Raw genomic sequence first — 10,178 nt, 5'->3', positions numbered from 1 at the left:
CCTAGCCTCACGGCATGCCGCGCCCTTCGCCACACACGCCCCCCCACACGTATCCGTACCCCGACCTCGAGCCTCAGCCTCACCGGGGGCCTAACCCTAAACCTAGCTCCGGCCCTTCGCCGGGCCGCCAGGCCTAAAGCCTGAGGCCTAGCCTCACGGCATGCCGCGCCTTTCGCCGTACACGCGCCCCCACACGTGTCCGTACCCCGACCTCAAGGCTCAGCCTCACGGGGGGCCTAACCCTAACCCTAGCTCCGGCCCTTCACCGGGCCACCAGGCCTGAAGCCTGAGGCCTAGCCTCACGGCATGCGGCACCCTACGCCGCACACGCCCCCCCACACGTGTCCGTACCCCGACCTCGAGCCTCAGCCTCACCGGGGGCCTAACCCTAACCCTAGCTCCGGCCTTTCGCCGGGCCGCCAGGCCTGAAGCCTGAGGCCTAGCCTCACGGCATGCCGCGCCCTACGCCGCACACGCCCCCCCACACGTGTCCGTACCCCGACCTCGAGCCTCAGCCTCACCGGGGGCCTAAATCTAACCCTAGCTCCGGCCCTTCGCCGGGTCGCCAGGCCTGAAGCCTGAGGCCTAGCCTCACGGCATGCCGCGCCCTACGCCGCACACGCCCCCCCACACGTGTCCGTACCCCGACCTCGAGCCTCAGCCTCACCGGGGGCCTAACCCTAACCCTAGCTCCGGCCCTTCGCCGGGCCGCCAGGCCTGAAGCCTGAGGCCTAGCCTCACGGCATGCCGTGCCCTATGCCGCACACGCCGCCCCCACAGGTGTCCGTACCCCGACCTCGAGCCTCAGCCTCACCGCGGGCCTAACCCTCACCCTAGCTCCGGCCCTTCGCCGGGCCGCCAGGCCTGAAGCCTGAGGCCTAGCCTCACGGCATGCCGCGCCCTACGCCGCACACGCCCCCCCACACGTGTCCGTACCCCGACCTCGAGCCTCAGCCTCACCGGGGGCCTAACCCTCACCCTAGCTCCGGCCCTTCGCCGGGCCGCCAGGCCTGAAGCCTGAGGCCTAGCCTCACGGCATACCGCGCCCTACGCCGCACACGCCCCCCCACACGGGTCCGTACCCCGACCTCGAGCCTCAGCCTCACCGGGGGCCTAACCCTAACCCTACCACCGGCCCTTCGCCTGGCCGCCAGGCCTGAAGCCTGAGGCCTAGCCTCACGGCATGCCGTGCCCTATGCCGCACACGCCCCCCCACAGGTGTCTGTACCCCGACCTCGAGCCTCAGCCTCACCGCGGGCCTAACCCTCACCCTAGCTCCGGCCCTTCGCCGGGCCGCCAGGCCTGAAGCCTGAGGCCTAGCCTCACGGCATCCCACGCCCTACGCCCCACACGCCCCCCCACACGTGTCCGTACCCCGACCTCGAGCCTCAGCCTCACCGGGGGCCTAACCCTAACCCTAGCTCCGGCCTTTCGCCGGGCCGCCAGGCCTGAAGCCTGAGGCCTAGCCTCACGGCATGCCATGCCCTACGCCGCACACGCCCCCCCACACGTGTCCGTACCCCGACCTCGAGCCTCAGCCTCACCGGGGGCCTAAATCTAACCCTAGCTCCGGCCCTTCGCCGGGTCGCCAGGCCTGAAGCCTGAGGCCTAGCCTCACGGCATGCCGCGCCCTACGCCGCACACGCCCCCCCACACGTGTCCGTACCCCGACCTCGAGCCTCAGCCTCACCGGGGGCCTAACCCTAACCCTAGCTCCGGCCCTTCGCCGGGCCGCCAGGCCTGAAGCCTGAGGCCTAGCCTCACGGCATGCCGTGCCCTATGCCGCACACGCCCCCCCCACAGGTGTCCGTACCCCGACCTCGAGCCTCAGCCTCACCGCGGGCGTAACCCTCACCCTAGCTCCGGCCCTTCGCCGGGCCGCCAGGCCTGAAGCCTGAGGCCTAGCCTCACGGCATGCCGCGCCCTACGCCGCACACGCCCCCCACACGTGTCCGTACCCCGACCTCGAGCCTCAGCCTCACCGGGGGCCTAAATCTAACCCTAGCTCCGGCCCTTCGCCGGGTCGCCAGGCCTGAAGCCTGAGGCCTAGCCTCACGGCATGCCGTGCCCTATGCCGCACACGCCCCCCCACAGGTGTCCGTACCCCGACCTCGAGCCTCAGCCTCACCGCGGGCCTAACCCTCACCCTAGCTCCGGCCCTTCGCCGGGCCGCCAGGCCTGAAGCCTGAGGCCTAGCCTCACGGCATCCCACGCCCTACGCCCCACACGCCCCCCCACACGTGTCCGTACCCCGACCTCGAGCCTCAGACTCACGGGGGGCCTAACCCTAACCCTAGCTCCGACCCTTCGCCGGGCCGCCAGGCCTGAAGCCTGAGGCCTAGCCTCACGGCATGCCGCGCCCTACGCCGCACACGCCCCCCCACACGGGTCTGTACCCCGACATCGAGCCTCAGTCTCACCGGGGGCCTAACCCTAACCCTAGCTCCGGCCCTTCGCCGGGCCGCCAGGCCTGAAGCCTGAGGCCTAGCCTCACGGCATGCCGCGCCCTATGCCGCACAAGCCCGCCGACACGTGTCCGTACCCCGACCTCGAGCCTCAGCCTAACCGGGGGCATAACCCTAACCCTAGCTCCGGCCCTTCGCCCGGCCGCCAGGCCTGAAGCCTGACGCCTAACCTTACGGCATGCCGCGCCCTACGCCGCACAAGCCCCCCCACGCGTGTCCGTACCCCGACCTCGAGCCTCAGCCTAACCGGGGGCCTAACCCTAACCCTAGCTCCGGCCCTTCGCCGGGCCGCCAGGCCTAAAGCCTGAGGCCTAGCCTCACGGCATGCCGCGCCCTTCGCCGTACACGCGCCCCCACACGTGTCCGTACCCCGACCTCAAGGCTCAGCCTCACGGGGGGCCTAACCCTAACCCTAGCTCCGGCCCTTCACCGGGCCGCCAGGCCTGAAGCCTGAGGCCTAGCCTCACGGCATGCGGCACCCTACGCCGCAAACGCCCCCCCACACGTGTCCGTACCCCGACCTCGATCCTCAGCCTCACCGGGGGCCTAACCCTAACCCTAGCTCCGGCCTTTCGCCGGGCCGCCAGGCCTGAAGCCTGAGGCCTAGCCTCACGGCATGCCGCGCCCTACGCCGCACACGCCCCCCCACACGTGTCCGTACCCCGACCTCGAGCCTCAGCCTCACCGGGGGCCTAAATCTAACCCTAGCTCCGGCCCTTCGCCGGGTCGCCAGGCCTGAAGCCTGAGGCCTAGCCTCACGGCATGCCGCGCCCTACGCCGCACACGCCCCCCCACACGTGTCCGTACCCCGACCTCGAGCCTCAGCCTCACCGGGGGCCTAACCCTAACCCTAGCTCCGGCCCTTCGCCGGGCCGCCAGGCCTGAAGCCTGAGGCCTAGCCTCACGGCATGCCGTGCCCTATGCCGCACACGCCCCCCCCACAGGTGTCCGTACCCCGACCTCGAGCCTCAGCCTCACCGCGGGCCTAACCCTCACCCTAGCTCCGGCCCTTCGCCGGACCGCCAGGCCTGAAGCCTGAGGCCTAGCCTCACGGCATGCCGCACCCTACGCCGCACACGCCCCCCCACACGTGTCCGTACCCCGACCTCGAGCCTCAGCCTCACCGGGGGCCTAACCCTCACCCTAGCTCCGGCCCTTCGCCGGGCCGCCAGGCCTGAAGCCTGAGGCCTAGCCTCACGGCATACCGCGCCCTACGCCGCACACGCCCCCCCACACGGGTCCGTACCCCGACCTCGAGCCTCAGCCTCACCGGGGGCCTAACCCTCACCCTAGCTCCGGCCCTTCGCCGGGCCGCCAGGCCTGAAGCCTGAGGCCTAGCCTCACGGCATCCCACGCCCTACGCCCCACACGCCCCCCCACACGTGTCCGTACCCCGACCTCAAGGCTCAGCCTCACGGGGGGCCTAACCCTAACCCTAGCTCCGGCCCTTCACCGGGCCGCCAGGCCTGAAGCCTGAGGCCTAGCCTCACGGCATGCGGCACCCTACGCCGCACACGCCCCCCCACACGTGTCCGTACCCCGACCTCGAGCCTCAGCCTCACCGGGGGCCTAACCCTAACCCTAGCTCCGGCCTTTCGCCGGGCCGCCAGGCCTGAAGCCTGAGGCCTAGCCTCACGGCATGCCGCGCCCTACGCCGCACACGCCCCCCCACACGTGTCCGTACCCCGACCTCGAGCCTCAGCCTCACCGGGGGCCTAAATCTAACCCTAGCTCCGGCCCTTCGCCGGGTCGCCAGGCCTGAAGCCTGAGGCCTAGCCTCACGGCATGCCGCGCCCTACGCCGCACACGCCCCCCCACACGTGTCCGTACCCCGACCTCGAGCCTCAGCCTCACCGGGGGCCTAACCCTAACCCTAGCTCCGGCCCTTCGCCGGGCCGCCAGGCCTGAAGCCTGAGGCCTAGCCTCACGGCATGCCGTGCCCTATGCCGCACACGCCCCCCCCACAGGTGTCCGTACCCCGACCTCGAGCCTCAGCCTCACCGCGGGCCTAACCCTCACCCTAGCTCCGGCCCTTCGCCGGGCCGCCAGGCCTGAAGCCTGAGGCCTAGCCTCACGGCATGCCGCGCCCTACGCCGCACACGCCCCCCACACGTGTCCGTACCCCGACCTCGAGCCTCAGCCTCACCGGGGGCCTAACCCTCACCCTAGCTCCGGCCCTTCGCCGGGCCGCCAGGCCTGAAGCCTGAGGCCTAGCCTCACGGCATACCGCGCCCTACGCCGCACACGCCCCCCCACACGGGTCCGTACCCCGACCTCGAGACTCAGCCTCACCGGGGGCCTAACCCTAACCCTACCACCGGCCCTTCGCCTGGCCGCCAGGCCTGAAGCCTGAGGCCTAGCCTCACGGCATGCCGTGCCCTATGCCGCACACGCCCCCCCACAGGTGTCCGTACCCCGACCTCGAGCCTCAGCCTCACCGCGGGCCTAACCCTCACCCTAGCTCCGGCCATTCGCCGGGCCGCCAGGCCTGAAGCCTGAGGCCTAGCCTCACGGCATCCCACGCCCTACGCCCCACACGCCCCCCCACACGTGTCCGTACCCCGACCTCGAGCCTCAGACTCACGGGGGGCCTAACCCTAACCCTAGCTCCGACCCTTCGCCGGGCCGCCAGGCCTGAAGCCTGAGGCCTAGCCTCACGGCATGCCGCGCCCTACGCCGCACACGCCCCCCCACACGGGTCTGTACCCCGACATCGAGCCTCAGTCTCACCGGGGGCCTAACCCTAACCCTAGCTCCGGCCCTTCGCCGGGCCGCCAGGCCTGAAGCCTGAGGCCTAGCCTCACGGCATGCCGCGCCCTATGCCGCACAAGCCCGCCCACACGTGTCCGTACCCCGACCTCGAGCCTCAGCCTAACCGGGGGCATAACCCTAACCCTAGCTCCGGCCCTTCGCCCGGCCGCCAGGCCTGAAGCCTGAGGCCTAACCTTACGGCATGCCGCGCCCTACGCCGCACAAGCCCCCCCACGCGTGTCCGTACCCCGAGCTCGAGCCTCAGCCTAACCGGGGGCCTAACCCTAACCCTAGCTCCGGCCCTTCGCCGGGCCGCCAGGCCTAAAGCCTGAGGCCTAGCCTCACGGCATGCCGCGCCCTTCGCCGTACACGCGCCCCAAACGTGTCCGTACCCCGACCTCAAGGCTCAGCCTCACGGGGGGCCTAACCCTAACCCTAGCTCCGGCCCTTCACCGGGCCGCCAGGCCTGAAGCCTGAGGCCTAGCCTCACGGCATGCGGCACCCTACGCCGCACACGCCCCCCCACACGTGTCCGTACCCCGACCTCGAGCCTCAGCCTCACCGGGGGCCTAACCCTAACCCTAGCTCCGGCCTTTCGCCGGGCCGCCAGGCCTGAAGCCTGAGGCCTAGCCTCACGGCATGCCGCGCCCTACGCCGCACACGCCCCCCCACACGTGTCCGTACCCCGACCTCGAGCCTCAGCCTCACCGGGGGCCTAAATCTAACCCTAGCTCCGGCCCTTCGCCGGGTCGCCAGGCCTGAAGCCTGAGGCCTAGCCTCACGGCATGCCGCGCCCTACGCCGCACACGCCCCCCCACACGTGTCCGTACCCCGACCTCGAGCCTCAGCCTCACCGGGGGCCTAACCCTAACCCTAGCTCCGGCCCTTCGCCGGGCCGCCAGGCCTGAAGCCTGAGGCCTAGCCTCACGGCATGCCGTGCCCTATGCCGCACACGCCCCCCCCACAGGTGTCCGTACCCCGACCTCGAGCCTCAGCCTCACCGCGGGCCTAACCCTCACCCTAGCTCCGGCCCTTCGCCGGGCCGCCAGGCCTGAAGCCTGAGGCCTAGCCTCACGGCATGCCGCGCCCTACGCCGCACACGCCCCCCCACACGTGTCCGTACCCCGACCTCGAGCCTCAGCCTCACCGGGGGCCTAACCCTCACCCTAGCTCCGGCCCTTCGCCGGGCCGCCAGGCCTGAAGCCTGAGGCCTAGCCTCACGGCATACCGCGCCCTACGCCGCACACGCCCCCCCACACGGGTCCGTACCCCGACCTCGAGCCTCAGCCTCACCGGGGGCCTAACCCTAACCCTACCACCGGCCCTTCGCCTGGCCGCCAGGCCTGAAGCCTGAGGCCTAGCCTCACGGCATGCCGTGCCCTATGCCGCACACGCCCCCCCACAGGTGTCCGTACCCCGACCTCGAGCCTCAGCCTCACCGCGGGCCTAACCCTCACCCTAGCTCCGGCCCTTCGCCGGGCCGCCAGGCCTGAAGCCTGAGGCCTAGCCTCACGGCATCCCACGCCCTACGCCCCACACGCCCCCCCACACGTGTCCGTACCCCGACCTCGAGCCTCAGACTCACGGGGGGCCTAACCCTAACCCTAGCTCCGACCCTTCGCCGGGCCGCCAGGCCTGAAGCCTGAGGCCTAGCCTCACGGCATGCCGCGCCCTACGCCGCACACGCCCCCCCACACGGGTCTGTACCCCGACATCGAGCCTCAGTCTCACCGGGGGCCTAACCCTAACCCTAGCTCCGGCCCTTCGCCGGGCCGCCAGGCGTGAAGCCTGAGGCCTAGCCTCACGGCATGCCGCGCCCTATGCCGCACAAGCCCGCCCACACGTGTCCGTACCCCGACCTCGAGCCTCAGCCTAACCGGGGGCATAACCCTAACCCTAGCTCCGGCCCTTCGCCCGGCCGCCAGGCCTGAAGCCTGAGGCCTAACCTTACGGCATGCCGCGCCCTACGCCGCACAAGCCCCCCCACGCGTGTCCGTACCCCGACCTCGAGCCTCAGCCTAACCGGGGGCCTAACCCTAACCCTAGCTCCGGCCCTTCGCCGGGCCGCCAGGCCTAAAGCCTGAGGCCTAGCCTCACGGCATGCCGCGCCCTTCGCCGTACACGCGCCCCCACACGTGTCCGTACCCCGACCTCAAGGCTCAGCCTCACGGGGGGCCTAACCCTAACCCTAGCTCCGGCCCTTCACCGGGCCGCCAGGCCTGAAGCCTGAGGCCTAGCCTCACGGCATGCGGCACCCTACGCCGCACACGCCCCCCCACACGTGTCCGTACCCCGACCTCGAGCCTCAGCCTCACCGGGGGCCTAACCCTAACCCTAGCTACGGCCTTTCGCCGGGCCGCCAGGCCTGAAGCCTGAGGCCTAGCCTCACGGCATGCCGCGCCCTACGCCGCACACGACCCCCCACACGTGTCCGTACCCCGACCTCGAGCCTCAGCCTCACCGGGGGCCTAAATCTAACCCTAGCTCCGGCCCTTCGCCGGGTCGCCAGGCCTGAAGCCTGAGGCCTAGCCTCACGGCATGCCGCGCCCTACGCCGCACACGCCCCCCCACACGTGTCCGTACCCCGACCTCGAGCCTCAGCCTCACCGGGGGCCTAACCCTAACCCTAGCTCCGGCCCTTCGCCGGGCCGCCAGGCCTGAAGCCTGAGGCCTAGCCTCACGGCATGCCGTGCCCTATGCCGCACACGCCCCCCCCACAGGTGTCCGTACCCCGACCTCGAGCCTCAGCCTCACCGCGGGCCTAACCCTCACCCTAGCTCCGGCCCTTCGCCGGGCCGCCAGGCCTGAAGCCTGAGGGCTAGCCTCACGGCATGCCGCGCCCTACGCCGCACACGCCCCCCACACGTGTCCGTACCCCGACCTCGAGCCTCAGCCTCACCGGGGGCCTAACCCTCACCCTAGCTCCGGCCCTTCGCCGGGCCGCCAGGCCTGAAGCCTGAGGCCTAGCCTCACGGCATACCGCGCCCTACGCCGCACACGCCCCCCCCCACGGGTCCGTACCCCGACCTCGAGCCTCAGCCTCACCGGGGGCCTAACCCTAACCCTACCACCGGCCCTTCGCCTGGCCGCCAGGCCTGAAGCCTGAGGCCTAGCCTCACGGCATGCCGTGCCCTATGCCGCACACGCCCCCCCACAGGTGTCCGTACCCCGACCTCGAGCCTCAGCCTCACCGCGGGCCTAACCCTCACCCTAGATCCGGCCCTTCGCCGGGCCGCCAGGCCTGAAGCCTGAGGCCTAGCCTCACGGCATCCCACGCCCTACGCCCCACACGCCCCCCCACACGTGTCCGTACCCCGACCTCGAGCCTCAGCCTCACCGGGGGCCTAACCCTCACCCTAGCTCCGGCCCTTCGCCGGGCCGCCAGGCCTGAAGCCTGAGGCCTAGCCTCACGGCATACCGCGCCCTACGCCGCACACGCCCCCCCACACGGGTCCGTACCCCGACCTCGAGCCTCAGCCTCACCGGGGGCCTAACCCTAACCCTACCACCGGCCCTTCGCCTGGCCGCCAGGCCTGAAGCCTGAGGCCTAGCCTCACGGCATGCCGTGCCCTATGCCGCACACGCCCCCCCACAGGTGTCCGTACCCCGACCTCGAGCCTCAGCCTCACCGCGGGCCTAACCCTCACCCTAGCTCCGGCCCTTCGCCGGGCCGCCAGGCCTGAAGCCTGAGGCCTAGCCTCACGGCATCCCACGCCCTACGCCCCACACGCCCCCCCACACGTGTCCGTACCCCGACCTCGAGCCTCAGCCTCACCGGGGGCCTAACCCTAACCCTAGCTCCGGTCTTTCGCCGGGCCGCCAGGCCTGAAGCCTGAGGCCTAGCCTCACGGCATGCCATGCCCTACGCCGCACACGCCCCCCCACACGTGTCCGTACCCCGACTTCGAGCCTCAGCCTCACCGGGGGCCTAAATCTAACCCTAGCTCCGGCCCTTCGCCGGGTCGCCAGGCCTGAAGCCTGAGGCCTAGCCTCACGGCATGCCGCGCCCTACGCCGCACACGCCCCCCCACACGTGTCCGTACCCCGACCTCGAGCCTCAGCCTCACCGGGGGCCTAACCCTAACCCTAGCTCCGGCCCTTCGCCGGGCCGCCAGGCCTGAAGCCTGAGGCCTAGCCTCACGGCATGCCGTGCCCTATGCCGCACACGCCCCCCCCACAGGTGTCCGTACCCCGACCTCGAGCCTCAGCCTCACCGCGGGCGTAACCCTCACCCTAGCTCCGGCCCTTCGCCGGGCCGCCAGGCCTGAAGCCTGAGGCCTAGCCTCACGGCATGCCGCGCCCTACGCCGCACACGCCCCCCACACGTGTCCGTACCCCGACCTCGAGCCTCAGCCTCACCGGGGGCCTAAATCTAACCCTAGCTCCGGCCCTTCGCCGGGTCGCCAGGCCTGAAGCCTGAGGCCTAGCCTCACGGCATGCCGTGCCCTATGCCGCACACGCCCCCCCACAGGTGTCCGTACCCCGACCTCGAGCCTCAGCCTCACCGCGGGCCTAACCCTCACCCTAGCTCCGGCCCTTCGCCGGGCCGCCAGGCCTGAAGCCTGAGGCCTAGCCTCACGGCATCCCACGCCCTACGCCCCACACGCCCCCCCACACGTGTCCGTACCCCGACCTCGAGCCTCAGACTCACGGGGGGCCTAACCCTAACCCTAGCTCCGACCCTTAGCCGGGCCGCCAGGCCTGAAGCCTGAGGCCTAGCCTCACGGCATGCCGCGCCCTACGCCGCACACGCCCCCCCACACGGGTCTGTACCCCGACATCGAGCCTCAGTCTCACAGGGGGCCTAACCCTAACCCTAGCTCCGGCCCTTCGCCGGGCCGCCAGGCCTGAAGCCTGAGGCCTAGCCTCACGGCATGCCGCGCCCTATGCCGCACAAGCCCGCCGACACGTGTCCGTACCCCGACCTCGAGCCTCAGCCTAACCGGGGGCATAACCCTAACC

This window comes from Kogia breviceps, chromosome 17 (genome assembly GCF_026419965.1).
Source record: "Kogia breviceps isolate mKogBre1 chromosome 17, mKogBre1 haplotype 1, whole genome shotgun sequence".
Lineage (NCBI taxonomy): Eukaryota > Metazoa > Chordata > Mammalia > Artiodactyla > Physeteridae > Kogia > Kogia breviceps.
This window is presented reverse-complemented; position numbering follows the sequence as displayed.